Source organism: Aulostomus chinensis, chromosome 10 (genome assembly GCF_037954235.1).
Source record: "Aulostomus chinensis isolate RoL2024-O1b breed Wild chromosome 10, RoL_Achi_v1.0, whole genome shotgun sequence".
Lineage (NCBI taxonomy): Eukaryota > Metazoa > Chordata > Actinopteri > Syngnathiformes > Aulostomidae > Aulostomus > Aulostomus chinensis.
The window spans coordinates 9,986,000-10,005,250 of NC_141329.1; the positions used below are offsets into that span (position 1 = coordinate 9,986,000).

The window sequence follows — 19,251 nt, forward strand, 5'->3', positions numbered from 1 at the left end:
GATCTCTCTCTCTCTTTTTTTTAACCTGCCCTGTTCAGTAGCTGGGGCAAGCAGTATCGATGTTCCTGGTGCCTTGTTGTACTGAAGCAGTTTTACTCTGCAAAAGAGGAATCTGATAAACTCCTCCTATTTTTCTGTTATTTTTAACTTACAAAATCTTACACAAACCAAAGTTTTAGAAATGCTAAGATTTCTCCACTTAATTTATGATGCTAAGTGTTAGTGGACATTTTTGCGTGGCCACTTCCGTTACAGCCCCCCAGAGAGGGTAATGGCAGCAGTGTAGTCGGGGCAAAAGAGCATGTTGTTGCAGTCAAAGAAAAGCAAACCCCTTCCCCTTCAAATGCAACATGTCATGTGGCGATGAGAAGTGGAACGCGGCTCTGGCTCCACGGTTAGCGCCGCAGTCTGACTGTTGCTTCGGCAGTAAACTACATTTACCATCATTACCATGCCCGTAGTTTGTGTTTGAAGAATTCATGGGAGGACAACAACAAAAAAACAAAACTGGCTTTTGGTCTGTTCTGTGGTGGGTGGTCCCAACGAGATCTGCTGTCACAGACTAGAAGGCTTAATTAGAACCCTCACATCTATTATCCAAATCCTGAGACTAAGTGCATGAAGGAACGGTCAGATTAATTCTGCGAGTGAGAGAAAGAACTCCTCCGTGATCACTCTGCCCACGTTTAATGAGCAATGAGCGGAGCTGCTTTGCTCATGGCAGTGTGTGTGTGTGCGTGTGTGTGTGCATGTGGCTCCAGTGTAAAGGTTCTCTGTACATGTCTTTTATTCATGACCATGCAAGAGACGGTCTACTGTACATCATCACTGATTTTGAGAGCACATGAAAGACATGAAGTCCAATGTAAGTTTTTCACTGAAAGTTGAAATTCTTCAAACCCTAAATAAAAACAATAGGCAAGAGCAGGGACAGTGAAGTTTTCCAAATAATTGCAAAACATTTTTTTTTTCTGTTGTTGCTGTTTTTGTTGCGGGCTGTAAAATTGATTAGAGAGTTTTCTAACACTCGATGAGAGAAAGTTGTGTCTGAGATGTGCGTGATTAATCACTCAAATATTCAAAATGAGTGGAGCATTTTTCACTCTACATGGTCAAACCTTTTAGAATGTAATGCAAGAAAGTGATTAAGCAAATAATTTTGACCCATATGGCAACAGACAAGGACAAACTGTGCCTGCTCTGGCTGTGGCAGACACACATGTAATTAAACTAACCGAACAGCATGAAAACCAACAGTAGGGTTCAGATCAGGATGAGGCCTGAGCTTGTTTCTCACAGGGACTGCTTTTACGCGCGTTAACCTCATGGATTAAAACTTTAGCTACATTAAATAAAAATATCCGACTATACTTCCACCATCAGAAAAACTTTGCTCATTTTTTTTCAGCTGTGTTTTATGATTGCAGCGTGAACCACAGCTTGCTGCATGCATTGGAATATAAGGTACATTTATGGATGAAAACTGCAGAGCCAAAAGAAAGAGCTGCCTGGTGAAGGCATGACAAATATAGCGTTCATGTGAGTGGAAATAGATCTTTTATTAGTTTGTTAAACTACATTTGTTGAGCAGACCAATTCATCAGCTCCAGGGCTCTGCTGCCGTTGGCTCTCCACTTCTACCACAGATGCCTACTGAACCTCACACAACCCCTCCTCAATGAATCTGAAACGTCCCTTTAGAGTGTTTAGTACTTTCAGTAAAACGTGGAAGTCGACAGATATGTGCTGCATTTGGTAAATAGTGTCCATCCAGGCAAAAAAAACAAGGATAACCTTCAAAGTCTTAAGGAAAAGTAAAATTAACAAATAATCACATGACAAACCCGAGCGGTCTGTTAAAGTGATACAAGATGAAGTTTGTTATGTGTGTAACTCTGGCTTCTATCAGTGTAGGTGTAGTCCTCCTGGAGCAGCTCACAACATGCTTTAAGTAGAGCACAGCGTAGCGTGTCTGACATTTCTTCTTGTGCGACCTGGCGGTTGACAGTTGTGGGTGAAACCTTTCGACATTTTGCTCTGTGCCTTAATGTTCCCTTCAGTCTATAGTTACTATCATCAGAACAAACCTCAGACGTACTTTATCTTGGCAGCGGTTGTTTGGACAGGCCTCACGCTGCTGTGTGCCTTCCTACTGCTCCTGACTGCTTTCACACAAGAATGTATGTTAGGCCCAGACAATAGTAAAACAGTAAAACAGGAAGCTTCCAAGTGTGCTAATACATGATATGCAGTGCATGTACACACACACACACACACACACACACACACACACACACACACACACACACACACACAAAGCCAAACATCATTAAGCAGAAGTAGATGTCTTTACAAATCCAAAATAAAAGCAATGAACAGTTGATAATGCTGAGGAAATACACCGACTTTCCAAATCAGACCTGTTTGATTGCTGACAGGAAGGACAATCAGAGCCAGACAATACACTCGCTTGTCACCAGCGGCGATGGTGGCGTGCATCCTGAAACTCTGTCATACCCCAATGAAGGCAGGCTGGCAGAGGGAAAAGCAAGCGTGCTCACTTTTCAAATACAGTCAGATAATAATCTGAGTTGGCAGGCAGGTGGCACAAAAAATAGGCCAGCGATCTGGAGTCAAGTGTTCCAGTTTGGAGAGACGTGAAGTGAAACCTCAGTACACAAGGCTTCTCATTTGCTTCCTTTACTCTCTCGTCGTCATCTTTTATATATAGATCGATATAGATCTATCTATATCTATATATAGATATAGATAGATATAGATCTATCTATATCTATATATAGATATAGATAGATATAGATCTATCTATATCTATATATAGATAGATAGATATAGATCTATCTATATATCTATATCTATATCTATCTATATCTATATATAGATATAGATAGATATAGATCTATCTATATCTATATATAGATAGATAGATATAGATCTATCTATATATCTATATCTATATCTATCTATATATCTATCTATATCTATCTATATATTTATATATAGATAGATAGATATATTTATATATATATATATATATATATATTTATATATAGATATTTATATATAGATATTTACCGATATATATCTATGCATGAAGATGTTCATGTGCAGCGACACACGCTGTTTATCACATTTACACTTTGGAGCTATGGCAGATTTCAATATCTAAGTCAAAGATGTGGTGCGACTGGAAATATTGGGGAGATTGATCTGCTGCCATCTACGCATGAACAAGACAAGGAATTGCCAAGGGCTCCAATTTGGAGAGACATAAAATATAAAGTCCCCCATACAAGAGTCCCAACTTGTTCCATCTCCCTGCCTCGCTCACTTCATCGCCATCTGCTTCACTAAGCACACCACACACAGACGCACACACACACAGTGAGAAAACAGCAAAATAAAGCTACTTTATATGCTTTACTATCTGTCTTCATGAGGACAAAATCTGATTAAAGGAAGAGAGGAGTCAATAAAGGCCCTGAGATGTGTGTGTGTGTGTGTGTGTGTGTGTGTGTGTGTGTGTGTGTGTAACATGTCAGGAACATGAGCTGACATGTATTGCTGTAAAACCTGCTTATGCCCTTTAAATAGAATGTTTTATGTTTCACCCTGTCAGGGTTAGTGCACACAGACTTATGAGCTGTCACTACGTGTGTGTGTGTGTGTGTGTGTGTGTGTGTGTGTGTGGCTGGGTGGCTGGGTGGGTGGAGGGAGACCGGGTGGTGGATGGCATTAATATCAGCCTCATTGAAGATGCTGCTCATGATGATGGATTGAAGAGATGGACAAGGGAGGGGAGGTGGAGGGGAAAAGAAAAAAAATCAGAAAGAGACACTGAGCTTGTATAATTGGACCCAGGAACGTTCCCTGTCTGCACCTCGCTGTCTGTTCGTCCATCTGTCGGCACCTCATCCAATCAGCCGTGTCCTCAGCTTGGCTATGCATCCAATCAAAGGGCTGGACATCCCCTGTCTGGACATGCAGCCATTATTCAGGAAGTGGAAAAAAAGAGAGTGACTCAACTCAAGAGCTACACTATAATCAAAGGTGTTTTTTTTTGTTTTTTTTGCAGCTTGGCTTTCCATCACACACACCTATAACACTGAAGAGTGAGCAGAACCTGTGCTTGCCTATCAGAAACAATGCTGGGGCCTTAGACAGCTCTCTCTCTCTCTCTCTCTCTCTCTCTCTCTCTCTCTCTCTCTCTCTCTCTCTCTCTCGTTCTCGCTCTCTCTCTCTGCAGCCCATTTAAGGTTTTATTGCGGAATTACTGCGTTAATGGGGAGGTTTTGTTGTGGGACACCAGTTTACACACTTGTAACCATCAAACTGAAGAAAAATCTGTTTCATCTTCACGTCTGTCCTGGAGATTTGAGGAGCTGGTTTATTGATGGAACAGTGCAGTAAATACTTTATGCTCTTGTCATGTTTTTAAGGGCTATAAAGTGACTAAAAATGCCGCGACCGGTGCGTTTGGTTTTGCGCGAGTGATTCGTGCATTCCCACGTTTCATTGTAAACAGATGGTAGATGTGCCAATTCTAATCCTAGCTTGAATAACCCACGGAGGAAAAGTACCATGCAGGAGGAAATAAGGAGCAGAAAAGGCTGTTTTGCAATAAATATAAATCAAAGACCAACTCGATTGTTACAAAAGAAGGAGCCAGGTCAGGCCTCAGTCAAACCCTCCAGAGAGAGAGCATGTGCTCTTATCAGCTCTTAATCTGTTTATATTTCTGACGTTTTCCTCATAGTTCAGTGAGATCTGGGAATGCAGACTTTTAACCTGGCATGCTGGTTTACTGCACTGTACACGGGTCTCAGTTTTGGACCCGCTCCTGCTGTCTTATGGTTGAGGTCATCAGGCAAAACTCTTGGCTCATTTTAAATCCATATAATGGCGTTAATCCCTAGATTGTTCTGGTTTTCTATGCCTCTGTACCTGTGAGCAGTGGTGCACACCAACTTGATTATTGTACTTGAGTGGATTTTTTAAGTGTCTGTAGCGTACAGTAGCATTTTTAATATGCTCAAATACTGTACTTTTGTCCCCACTACACTTTAAATTTCAGTTTTCTGTTGATTATTATTATGATTTTTTGTATGGACTTCCTGTAGAATATGTGTAGTATAGTGGTTTTGGAAGGAAGTCTTTCGTTACAGACAGCTTCAGAACTGTGCAGTTACGCAAACGCGCTGTTAAATCGCCAGTGTGTTGATAGAAGTGACGATTTAAATAAAAAAAACAACTTTACTTTTAAATAATTAAGGTTTTTTTTTTTTAATCAAGCAACTTTGACTTGTAGTAAATTGATTCAAATCAGTTAATTGTGATGATTCTCTCTGCTCCTGTGTTTGTGTTCCTGTCAGTCTACCAACACCAGCCCAACATTAGCTCTTGGCTGGTGCTGGTTCTGGTTCTGGTTCTGAACAATAAACCTCTTAAACGGGCCTAAGAGTCGCACAGAGCCATTAAGTCTCTTTAGACGTTTGCCAGCAGCACAAAAACATTAGTGGTGACTTCTTTTTGACCCTGAGAAAGAAAATGCAAGTTTATTTGGTCTTGCTATTCACAATGATCCAGCCTCAGCCACAGAGCTGAGTGGTTCTTGGTACTAGACCAGGAGAAGTGTTGGTGCAGTTTATGCAGCGATAGCAGGTCAGTTTCTATTTATCTAGATATTAAACTATTTGAAGACCTCATCTTACTAACCTTTTTTTTTTTGGAGACAGTCTGGACTCTGACACCTCTTGTTTTCACTCAAGCTTGATGCTGCCTTGACTTGTGTTGGACTCCACGTGTGTCGTCATGAGACAACGACAACCCTTCATGTTTGAGCAAGAAGCAGCTAAAGAACTAGATATCTTTCTACATTTGCTGGAGACTGAAATCAAGAGCTAAAAGGAAAATAAATATCAGAATTGTGTTTATCTGGTGGCAGATTTGTGACTTTTTCCCCTCTGGTTTTGAACTTTAAAATGTGGGAATCTATTATTTTTTCCTACTTGTCTTTAAGTCCTTCAATGCACTGACTCCGTATCCTCTTTTTTTTTTTTTTTTTTCCTTCTCTGACTCCTTGAGGAAATGCAATTCAATCTCTATTTGAACTTTGAAATTAAATCTGGTGACAGAGCGAGAAAAGAAAAAAAAACAACAAAAACACACACCGCAGCGGAAGCATGATGACAGAACAAATGAGTAGAGAGAGAGAGGGCAGTGTAGTAGATTAATAAAGTGGCTGGTGGCCCCCGGCCGAGAAGGGGGGGGGATGCAGACAGCTGAGGAGAAAAAAAAAAACAAGCTAAGGATGGAAAAGAAAAAGAGAGACAGATGAAAATACTGTTTCCATTATTTCCCTCTCACTCATGCTCCAGCGCTGGCCCAACAGGGTAACTCGGCGGCGGTGAAAACACCCGCTCCTACAATCAGTGGTGAAGGAAAACAACCCTGCCAATTTGTTACCTGAGTCGCCACGACGACTTGTAGCCCTGCTTAACTGCATGCTGCAAACTGCCTTTTAACAAGCCTGCAGGGTGATGAAGTGAGAAGTGTATGTGACCACGCTGGCGTACTGTATGTGTGTGGCGGGACGACGTGTGTGTGCATTTCTTGCTCTTGTCTCTTTTTTTTCTATCAGGGTTGAATATACACTCTATTAGTGGGTTGTTATTTGTTGCGTGTGTGTGTGTGTGTGTGTGTGTGTGTGTGAAAGAGAGAGAGAGAGAGTCCTGTCTTGTTTTCCTCTAATTGCCCAGGCTTGTTTTCAAGGAATGTGATACTTGACCCTGACGGCCATTTAATGTCGGTGATCACTTTACACTTGCTGGAGCTGCAACAATAACCTAGTGAACTGCATCACACACACACACACACACACACACACACACACACACACACACACACACACACACGCACACTCACACACACCTCCTAATTCCTGATTGAAAAATAAACGGTCTGCAGTGCTTCTCAGATCTCTATCATAATAAAGTGTTTAAATTGGTATCGTAGGAGGGCCGTTGGTGGGATGAGCAGATAAGGGAGAGGTTGAACAAAGAAAAAAAGGAAGGCAATGAGGTGGAGAAGTAGGAGGAGGGCAAACTCCATCTTCCAGATTACTCATGAATGAAGTATGCACTGGCTGGCGTGAGAGAGGTAGGGAGCTAACGAGGCGAATCACTGATCGGTGCCAACAATCCGCCTTTTAGTGCAGATGAAATTAAATTACTCCCCCTTCTCTTTTCTTTGTCTCCACTCTCTTATTCCTGTCTTAATAGTGCTCATAACCTAAACTTCAGCGGTGACGCGACACATTCAACCAGTATCTTGTATTTCAATCTCTCTCCCTCCGAGGCAGTAAACCTGAGAGGATGGATTGTTCTTTCTCTTTCTTTCCTTTTTGTCCTCCTTAATACCAAATGCTGCTGCTGGCAGCTTTAATTTGAGTTAAGTCTGCCAAAAGGTATAGACTGTGTTTTGATGTTTTTGTTTCTTTTTGAGGGCAGCTTCAGTAGTTTTCCTTTCCAGGTATGAAATGAATACTCCAACAATAATCACCTGGTGGAAGGCTGGGGGTGTGTGTGTGTGTGTGTGTACGTTCTGTTAGATTCATTCATGTCTGGGGAAAAGTTGGTATCTCTTAATTTATTTTTCAGAGCTAAAGTAAAGCAGCTATTTTAAAACAATTTCACATATTTGAAATCAGTAAATGGAATATATGGAGTTTCTTAATCAAAAAACAGCAAATTCTGGATTGACTCATAAAAAAATGAAATACTCAACGTTCCAACAGAGCTCCTCAAACATTGAATACTATACAATGTATCTTAACTATATATATTGTGCTTTTCGTACAAATTAAACAAATGAGAGGTAATGCTTTATTTATTGAGATGTAGAAGTGAAGCCAGGTTAATTTTGGACTGCATTTATCAGCACCTTTCTACCGTGATGCTAAAAGTGCGTTATAATATTACCTCATTCACCTAATCACACATTGACGGTAGAGACTGACGTGCAGTTACCCAGAAAGCGAGGATTGAATCAGCAACCCCTCGGGTGACTGGTTGACGCATTCTTTAGCCAGAGGAAGGCTGTACGCCTCCTGTCTCTGTTCTGCATGCTAAGCTAAGTGGTAATTAGTTAGTAATCACACAGCTCTGACAAGTTTTCATGTCAGTCTTGGCCAAAAAAACTAAAAAAGCATACATGTAAAATATCCAGCTATTCTTCAACAATCCATTACTTGTTGGCAAAGTTACAGACATTGTCATAAACTTCGCTTGCAGCACCAGATACTCAAGAATTTTCACAAAAATATGTATATATGCACAATGTAGTGACATTGTTCCTTCCAGATTCTGATAACCACAAAGACTATATATGGTAAACATTCGGAAACACTTAGCTTCAGCCACTGCATCCAGTCCCCGTGTTTCCTGTAGATTGAGCTGCAATTAACACAGAAAACAAACAGCTCCTGTAAGCATGTGCCTGCTCAGCCCTTTAGTCTTTTTTAGTATTTCTCTGGGCTCCTATAAAAAGTTATATGTCTCATGTCTGTGTGGTCACATCCTGCTGGTTCAGACACTGTTACAGTAGTTGATGGAGACTATGCTTGTGGACCGGCGGTCTGTGAGAGGAGCAGGTGAGGGGTCAGCTCCAATAACAGCTACAGAGGAAAGACATGAATATAGCGCCAGGCCTGCGAGGAAACTCAGCAGGCCATTACTGGCTTTGTGGTTTAAGCTGTCCACCATTTTACAGAAGGGACAATTGCTTTTCAAAATGTCGATTCTATATTTTCTCACCGTTTGGCTCCCAACATCAAGAGAAGTCATTGCTGGCGAGTAGACGTCTGTTCATCACTGCTGCCAATTCATGTTAACAAGCTAACGTTCATGTGAGTCCGAGGAGGCTGGTGGTATCAAGCTTGCTGCTGATTGGACTGGATTGACCCGGGCAAAGCAAGTTGGCCCCTTGATTTGGAGCCATTTTGTGCTGGCGCGCTTGTGGCTCAGAGTGGCTGGTAAGTAGTGATTACTGGACTTGGCCTGAGCAGCAGCTGTAGTAGGAGAGTGAAATGTGGCAAATGTGGCACTGGCGAAGCCGCACTTAATGATCACAGGAAACAACGCCCAGGTTCACTGTGGGTGTGACCGAGAGGTGACGGAGAGGAACAGAAAATGGGACATCAGGACGTTTTTTTTTTTTTTGACTGGCACAAATATCGAAAGAATCAAACCCCCAGACTAATTGATACATGCTACAACGGTATTTGCTGTATTTCTTCAAACAGTTTGTCAGAGCCTTTATGTACCTGGAGTCCAGAGGATAGCAGGCTTTTGTCAGAAAGCTTACAGAGACATTTATGAATAATTCCCTTTAAGTACACTTGCTCACTGATATTATATCATATTACTACAAATCCACCATATTTTCTGATGTGCTTCAATTTTTGTAGCAATCCTTTGTGGGCTGCTGTTTGAGAAATAAGTTCAAACCTTTATTTTATCAACTTTTAAATGACCCAATTAGATACTATAGTGTTATAAACATGGAAAAAAGAGCAGGGGTATTGTTTATGTATATGTATTCTATAGACATTTGCTGGAATAAAGATCGAGCGTTAACACTTTTGGACTTTATGTTACATCCACATCATTTTGCTTGAAATTCATTTAAAAAGTTTTTTTTTTTTTAAATTACAAACTGTTGGGCAAAAGTAAGTCATTTTACAGAAGGGAAAGACGAGGTTTTGTTTTATGTTTCTCTCTCCTAACTACTAATTTTTTAAGGGGTATTTACAATTTCACCACAACTTTTATTTCATCAACCCAGCTGAGAAAAAGGCTGTATTTTGCACACGCAGTGAGGGTAAAGGACTAAAATCAAACTCACAGAAATTGCAACTTTCATAAAACCATTAGCTGAGTGTCAATATTTCAAGCCATGCATGTTGGACATTCATGTTTGGTAACCAACATTCATCTTCTTCTCCCTTAGCTGTGTATTTTTTCTACTCATCCTTCATAAATAATACTGTTGTTGATCCTGATGTGTCCAGGCTACCCGCTGAACGTCGCCCGTTGGGACCTCTGGTGGTAATTTTAAAACCTCAGTATACAAATGTGAGCGTCACAGTGATGGTACGATGTATCAAGCAGCAGCACACACCTGCAAAAGTGGCGTATATGTAGGTACGTTAGGCTGAAGCTCTGAGGTTGTGATCCCGCTGTGGACCTGCAGAAGTTGCTGTAAAAGTAGGTGCCATACAACTGGCACAGAGTGTGCTTGTCGGTGTATGTGTGTGTGATGTGGGCAGCGAGTGAGTGAGTGACTTGGCGTGTCTGGAGCTGTCATTCCTTCCTTCCCACTTTGTTCCTTTAAGCCTGTCTGGTTTTTTAATGAGCAGAAAGAAACACTTAGAAAGCAATGAGAGCAACCGATTACCATTAACAAAATATAATCCTAATGGTTTTTGCCTTCATTAAACTTCACAGACAAGTCTGCCATGTCACTTGAAAAAAAAAATCACTTCCCAGTTTTCCATCAATGCTGATTGTTTTTTTTTTTTTAGCCTGCGTCTCTTTACCACATGTTTTTCTGATGGTCCAGAGCCAAAGCAGGGCCTTGGGTAAGCATTATCTGTATTGCTGTAAAGCAGATGCAATGCCAGCGGAAAACACAAGAGAGATAATAGAATGAATGAGGGGGACATAGCATCCTCCCTCCCTCCTCTCTCCATCTGTCTCCCAGCGTCTATCGGAGGAGGCCTCAGGGAGTGTTGAGGCATACATAAGAGGAGGAGTGTTTTCTTTTCGGGGAAAGTAAAGGGATCGATATCTCTCGTAATCGTCCTCTCCACGTTGACATTTCTCTGCTTCTCCTTGGAGGCTGTTTAAGCGTTGGATGAATAAAGCTGTCACGGCCCATTCCACCCCCTCGTCCTCTAAAACCCCCCACTATCCCTGGCAGGCAGCCCTAGCTTCCTTCCATCATCCAGCCTTGCCATTGGCTTGGACGGCCTCAGACAGTGACTAATGAAGCTGTGTGATTGGTCGGAGCTGATGTAAGGGGGTGATGGATCGACTTTTTTGATTGGACCCAGATAATTAGAGACCTTTTGAGACAGGGTGATAGATAGCTTAGCACCGCCCAGTTGCCTTCCTTCCGCTGTTGGATTCTAGCTGCTCTTAGTGATTTGTCTCAGCGTGTTTTCTGGTCGTGTTAGCCCCTAATTAAAAGTACCTAATCAAATGATCAGCCTTGACATGTCTCAAGGGAATTTTGCCGCAGTATCTTTACTCTTTAAGCTCTTCTAAGTGACCCAAAGAGCATAAAACATCAATTGGATTAAATCTGATGTAGTGTGATGCAGTGACCGCTGTCTGCCCTCGCGATGGTTTCGAGGGTTTTATCTTCAGGATATCCGCTCTATGATATTATAATGCTTTGGAATCAATACTTCATGCCCTTGGAATAATGAGGATCTGTCTGTACTGTGTCATTTTGAGTCAAGCTTTTCACATTATGGATATTCGCATTTTTTTAAAATAAACATGGTGGACACCTACTGTATGCCGTAGGTTACAGAGCCTGCGAGCAAATCAGATCAGACCGTTAGGATTTATTTGAAGCTTATTTACCAGCAACGGCACTTAGAAGGCCTTGTAGTAACCAAAGGGGGTAGCTTGTTCAATCCTTACTTCCCCTGGTGACCTTTTCAAAGTGTCACTGAGCGAGATACTAAACCCCAAATACATCCTCCCGGCGGTGTCCACATTCGGCATGCGCGCGTGTGTGTGTGTGTGTGTGTGAATGGCTGAATGAAGCAACATTGTAAAGTGCAGTAGAAACAGTAGAAAGCAAAAAGACAAATGAGTCAGTTTACACAAAATTCAGTCAGACCTCAGGTCCTGATAGTTTTCCCTCTGCATATTTTATCAAATCCCTCCAATATTTTCTAGGATCTTTTATTTATTTATCTATTTTATGTATTTGTCTGCATTTTTGTCTTGACATGTTTTCGTAAAGTTGCCAATTCAAGGGGAAATAATTCTCCAGCACATATGTTTAAATTAGTGTCACAACACACACACACACACACACACACACACACACACACACACACACACACACACACACACAATATTTGGTAATTTCAGTAACATTACATGTAATGAAAACAAAATATATTAGATATCCTTTTTTTTACTTTGGCATTTAATTCTGACTTTTATCATCATGTCTGCATATAGTCTGTCTTTTTCTGGCCCACATGCTTTGACAATTCGCATTCCCAAATATGGAACTTATATCTTAAGTCAAACAGCATTTGCCGACTCTAATTGAAACCAGAGTATTTTTCTTCAAAACGATTTGGTTATTAGCAGATCATAAAGCTCTGGTGACATAATGCGGTTAGCCTGGTCACACTCTGGTTTACCGATCTCTCTCTCTCTCTCCCTCTCTCTCTCTGTCTTCCTCTTTTCCTTTCTCTCTCCCTCGCTCTTTGGTTGATGTAGTGAGTGGTTGGATTCCTGAGCCGCCCGTTGCAATAACAGCTCAGCGCTTTAAGCAAACTTTCCCCACCGCAAAACTCCCTCCTCATCTCCACCCTCACATTTTGCCATCTCGTTCTCAAATGTTCATTCCATCATTTCATCTGATCTGGGGAATTTCAGGTTTAAAACACAATCACAAGTTGTTTTCCATACTGCAGAGCTGCATTTTCAACAAAGATAGGACACACACAGATGAGCTGAATTATGGTTATTTTGTTTGTTTCTTTCTTTCTCTCATTCCATACCACTCTCACCCACCACAAGATCAACTCCACCCAAGCTAGCTCACCAGAGAGACTGAAGGAAAAGGCGGAGGGGCCTACATAGGTGCCCAGGGGACTTTTCAATGGATATGACGTTGGGTGTCCATCTCGTCCAGAGTTCTGGAGGGCAAAGTCACAAATCCTTAATCTGTTGGACTGGCCATTTACTGATGCAAGATGTCACTAATATTACATATTATAAGTCTATTTTTGGACATCTAAAAGGAGATAGATACCCTTCTCTCCTCTGCCTGCAATATAAAGCTCCAGACATCCAGTGCATGGCTGACTGCTAGTCAGCTTAGCTGCAATAAATGCTAGCTGTGGTGCATGAGAGCATACCATATCAAAAGTCATTAAATACACTGAAATCCCAAACAGTCATTGCTTACATTAATGGAACCAAAGTTATGTTTGACATTCGCTGTGAAAAAAGCTGATTACAATTATGAGTCATCATCTAAACTACTCTCCTGACCATTCGCAGTGATTTGACATGGGATCTCCAAAGCCTGATCATAACTTCAGTCAACATATATGAAGCATCTGTTTAAGACTAGAGGAGCGACTACTGCTACTAATTATGGCAGACTTCGTAAGAGAGGATGAGGGGTATTACTTCTGGACCAACCAAAACCTTGATCTACTTGAATCAGATTATACACAGAGTAGAAACTGCAGACTTTGGAAGCTGAGAGCACAAGGTAGGACTAGAGGCCAAGGCAGTTGAAGTAGTTTCAGGTATGTGTCTGTTTCAGGTTTTTTTTTTTTTTTTGTCCTAGCAGATGTTAAACCCTAGTTCTATTACTATCGATTATTATTGCTCCCAGCCATCCAGTGGGTTTCTGGGCTCTCTAATTCACACAAAGAGAGGAGAAAAGGGTAACTATCTGTTTGAAATTTATCTTGCAAAATGTTGGCCTCTTGCTTGAGGGAAGAATTTTATTGGAAAAAAAAAAAACAGACTCTTTCAGCTTTGCTAGTTTTATGCAAAGAGAGACAAGATGATCTAATGCAAACTCACAAGAATATGCATCAAGACCCAACACTCTGCATGATGCAGGATTAAAGAAAAATCACCTCTCCCATGAGTGAAATACCAAGTTTTTAGGGAGCCCCTAGTGCTAGACCATAAAAACGAGCCTGCGGTGTATGAAGTTTAAAAAAAAATGACAAAAAAAACCCACTCCATGGTAGAAGATGGATGGTTGAACACACACATAAACACACACTCACACACTTACTGGAAAAGATATAAGAGGGCCTCCACCATCTAGCGTGCAGAGTGGTGGAGATCTGGGTAGCTCTTCAAAGACCCCTGCAGCTTTCCCATAAGACATCATCCGCGTGTCTAACTCCCTCCAGACCCTGCTGCTGTGTGTTCATGTGTGTCATTATTTGTGTGCACTCACTTCAATAGTGTGATTAAGCTCCCAAAATTGGGGACAAATTGCTCTCAGGTGCAGATACTTTGGTATGAGATGATTTTTCTTTACTGCTCTACCCTCACCTCTCACCCTTTCTCCCCCTGTGCCTCCCATCGTCTCTACCTCAACTACTTTTCTACCCTTGTATCCTTTTACGTCCTTACCTCGTGGCCCGTTTTCATTTCATCATGCTCTCTGTTCCCTCCAGTCCCCCTTTTGAGAGACTCTCCACTGTAGAAGGAGTGCGGGGCAGGGAAGTGGCTTTGTGTTTTTGTATATGTAGAACAGATTACTTCCAACTGGGCTCAGAGGGAACTTCACTGATATCAAAGCCAGTTTGCTCCTTTTGTGGGGAGACAGAGTGGAGGAGCTTTTTCTCCCTCTCTCTCACTGACATAAGAGCTCCTTATCCTGTGTGTGCGTGTGCGTGTGTGTGTGTGTGTGTGTGTACGTGTACGCCCTGTACTGCAAGTTGTGTGGAGAAGTCCAAAAGCGGTGCTCACAAGCCATGTAAAGCAATTTCTAACTCCAGGGTAATTTTAATCAGAGCTTGATATTATTAAACATTATCTGCCAAAAAAAAGAGAAGAAGCTGAAGGATACATTGGTCAATTTACCTTCAGGTCCAGAGAATTCATGGATTTTCACGAGTGCAGAACCTTTTAAAAAGAGGGAGACCAGGGCACCCTCCTGAAGCTACTGTAAAATAGGCCTGGGATGAGCGTTAGCTTCAAGATGCAATATGGATCCACCGTTCTGGTGAGACCACTACCTGCAGGGATAGGCATTAGAAGCATTGGCTGGCCATGGCAGAAGTGGTAACCCAGCCATTGTAAACTGGTTCAAGGGGTGCGGAGTAACACCTCCTTGGTGGGGAATGGGGCGGGGCAAGTTGAGGAGGTGGACTGCTACCAACTAGAACCAAACAACTGGAATGGCTTGGATGGGCACTAGAGGTGAGTGTACGGTAGGGATGCTCATGAGCTAACAGGGTAAAGGGTAAAGTGGGAACATCTGGTGGACCATTTTGAAAGGCATAGTTGTGGAGTTTACCGCAAGCTGTGAACCTGCTGTTGCCCAGTGACACCAGTGGTGCAGGAGGCCATCATGCTGAAACACATAGGTCTTTTGAGCGACTTTCAAGAAGCTAGCTGAAGTGGTTTGGGGATCAGGTTAGGCTGCCTCCTGGGCGCCTCCCGTAGGATGTGTTTTGGCCTCATGCATTTGGTAGGAGACCCTGGGGCGGACATGCTTTAGGGATTATAGTGTATATTTCATTTGGTCCAGGAATGCCTCAGGATCCCCCATACATGAGCTGGAGGTTTTCAGTAGGGAGAGGGGCACCGGGGGGCCACTTTATTAGTCTGCTGCCACCACAGTCTTGTCCATTTTGGAAACTTTGCACACATAATGCATGTACACTGTAGAAGAAAAGTTATTCAAATTATTTTGATATACAAAGGAAAAAAAAAAATTACAAGCCAAAAATGTTGCATTCCAGTGTGTTGAGCATCTTTGCAGCCATTGGTCCTATTAACATGAAATGAAATTGAGTTGTTGCTGATCCCCTCATGAGTATTTCTGACCCTGCTCATACTTGCTTGAAGTCTAGTTGTGTTTGTTATCTTTATTACCGAAATATTATCCTCAATATAGTTTTATTTTACAGACAGATATTCAAATACTCAAGAGACGGAAGACATCTAAGCTAATTCCCATGCATCAGTATCACTACCATCTCATTCAAATACCTCCATTAAGAATAAATATATTAAATTAAGTTTGTTGTCCTTAGTATAAGAAAAGATACAGAAACAGACACATATCTCCTTAGTCTCGCTAGAATGGTGTTGAATCCTGCTTCTATTTTGTCACTGGCTGACCTCTGACCTCTGGTAATGAGTCCCTGCAGGAATGACGATGATGGCTATCGACTGACTGAGCGGTGTGGTCGGTTACCAGGCAAAGCAACTGTCATCTTCAAAGAGACACCGTGTCTCCTCTACCTCTAACCACTCTATCTCTCTACACAGCATCTATCCGCACACTCAGAGCCTTATGTCTGCCTCTGTCCTCATTAAGAGCCACTGAGGAGCTGGAACAGGGATTTTTGACAAGCCCACTCACACATGCAAGGGCTGTTTGTGATATACATTTCTACTGTGTGAGAGGACTGCAGGAGGGTTGTTTGACAGTGTGGCTCAAAAGAATGAATACGGGATTTGATGTTATTAGAGCTCAGGTGAAATTCAGACTGAAATAGACCACTTCTGCTGGCTGTTGGATGGAGCTTTAGACTTTTCTCACAGAAACGGGACTATAACTTCACATTCTTTGGATCTCAGCAGGAGTCTGTTTCACGTGGCACAGCAGACCAGGTGTACCTGGGAGTCCCTTACTTCAGAGTCTGGAAGTTCAAAGGTCAGATACCACCCCTCTTTTCCTGCGTGGGGCTAAACTTCTTCTAAGCTACTGTGATAAAAAGCACCATCTGATCCTCAGTGCTACTCAGCCCCCTGAGATGAAAGCAGAGACGCCCGTTGAAAATGACTTTCTTGTCTTGGCTTCAACTTTTAATTTCCTTAATTGATTTTCCCTTCCTGCAGAGGTGAGGGTTTTCAGACACAAAACTAATTGATTTCAAATTTTAATCCCTCTTACCGCTGAGCAATTGAGGGGCCTCCCCACCATCGATCTCCAATCCATCCAAACTCAATTAATGTGCTGGAAACTGATGGGAGACCAGAGGAGGAGGAGATTTCTGCTCTTTGGTTTTCTTCTCTGCCTTTCTTCCGCATCACTCAGATGAGGCTCATTCATAAACCTTTAAGTGTTCATCCATGATGGATGATGTTGAACATACAGCACATTTTCACTGATGCTTGGAACAAGTTTATTAATTATTTTTGTTAGCAGTTTATTTTTGAAAGCCCTCCTCCACACCCTTTAGTAACCAGCTGGCCATTCTTACACAGCACGTGCATTTTACTGTGAGAAGGATAACGGACTCGAGACTTAATGTGAAGTTGAATGCAGATGAGGCTCTCACATTTTCAAGATGTCTTAAGATGCAGCCACAAAAATGCAGATTTATTTTCCAAAGTTGGTTGATCCATCTGGTGGATCCTTCGCCGCCAAACCTATCCCAGAATGGATTTGGCACCATCTGGGATAGGCGTATGGCATAGATTTTGATTCAAATTAAACTGATTTAATTTTGTTTTATGACATCGTGTGTCACTTTTGATGTTTTATTTATTTTTTTCGTGAGAGAAACAAGACGATCTTGTGCAACTTTGCAATGTAATGCTATGGATTGGTTCGGACTGCCAGAGTTAAGCTCTGAAACACTTTTAAGATGGGAGAGCGTTGCATAGTTTGCAGAAGGTTAGTGATGTACAACGAGGCTGCACGTGTCCTAAAGCAAGATGATGAACCCTGAATTGTTCCTGATGCCTTTGCCAATGACATGTGTGTGTGTGTGTGTGTGTGTGTGTGTGTGTGAATGCACACTGAATGTTGAATATGCTAAAGATTTTGATTCAGTTCTAACAGATAAACACATTAAACACTTGCACTCTCTCGAAAAAGGTTCTAAATCTAAAAACAGATTTATTTCTGTTATTTTATCTTTTTTCTGGATAAGTACTGTTCTGGGGACGAGCGTATAAAAGCCTTTAATGTGCTCACGTCCAGTTCATGGTGCTCCTGTAACAAATATTTTACTGGATGTTCAGGTAATAGATCAAGTACTTTCTTTAGGTCCCTCCACATGACTTCCTCTGCCTTCTGACTTCACTTTTTCTTTATTTATCTCACACCCTTTCCTATATATCACATCCTGCTCTTTTGACCTTTCATTCCTTAAAGACGAACTAGAAAGAGACCATGTGATTGGATATTGTTTCAAAGTCACTGAAGAGGCCAAAATGATATATCCCTGAAGTTTAATTCAGCTGTCAGTTTGTGGTAAATTGCTCTGTGCAATGGATCTGTTCTTGAACATACTGTAATAGATTTGATAAATGTTTTTGAAATGCTATCCCACCCTTGAACATTCTCTTTTAACTTCACATGAAGAAAGCTTTTTTTTTCTGAACCCCCCCCCCCTCTTTTTTTTTTTATTATATTGTGTTTTAGCGTGGCTTAATTTTACAGCTTGTTTGATGGTCCTGGTGGACCCTGGCAGCCTGTGAGTGAAGTGAAATTAAACTACGTCACTCAAACTTCAAAGGCCCCAGACGTTGGCGCTGGAAAGGCATTGAAGAAATGAATTGATAAAAATATCCTTCCACTGTAGTTTATGATGAACATTATATATGTGTGTGTGTGTGTGTGTGTGTTTATATGATGTGGTGTGTGTATCTGTGGATAAGGCGAACATCAGAGCCTAGTGGAGATGATTTATGGATGTGTAAAATAAGGTGTGATTATGTCTCAGTTTTAGTGGCGTGTAAGGGAGACACAGCAGATACCGATATGAGAGCCTGCGGTTGAGCTGACTAGACAGACCCACTTAAACCGACACACACACACACACACACGCACACACACACGGATATAAACAAGTTATACATGAGGGCATTCCCAACATGAAACATTATGTCTTTTGACTTCAAATGTCTTACTTAACATTTCCCATGTCATTGGTCATCAACAAGTATTATAACATCTCTTATCAGTGACTAAGAAAAGAGAGTGATGAGCTCCAATGGATCCTTTTATAGTAAAAAAAATATGACCATATTGTTTGCTGATGGACTGGAAAACACACTCCCTCTTTCTGTGTGTGTGTGTGTGTGTGTGTTTGTGTGTGTGTTGTCTTTTATTCTTGTGTGAACAAACCCCTTGACAAAACTCCAACCCTGCAGCGTCACTTGACTTGTGAAGAAATTTAGCCGGTCCTGACAATTTAAAAGAGGTATTCAAAGTGAAAGACTTGGTTTTAGGGTCGGTGTAATTTTGTGGCGACGA

At 41.6% G+C, this 19,251-nt stretch overlaps 1 long non-coding RNA gene across 1 annotated transcript in view; it reads left to right on the forward strand.

Annotated features, from left to right (window-relative positions):
* Positions 1-19,251, forward strand: part of LOC147254356 (uncharacterized) — a 143,365-nt gene that overhangs the window by 61,001 nt on the left and 63,113 nt on the right. The window lies entirely within an intron of this gene.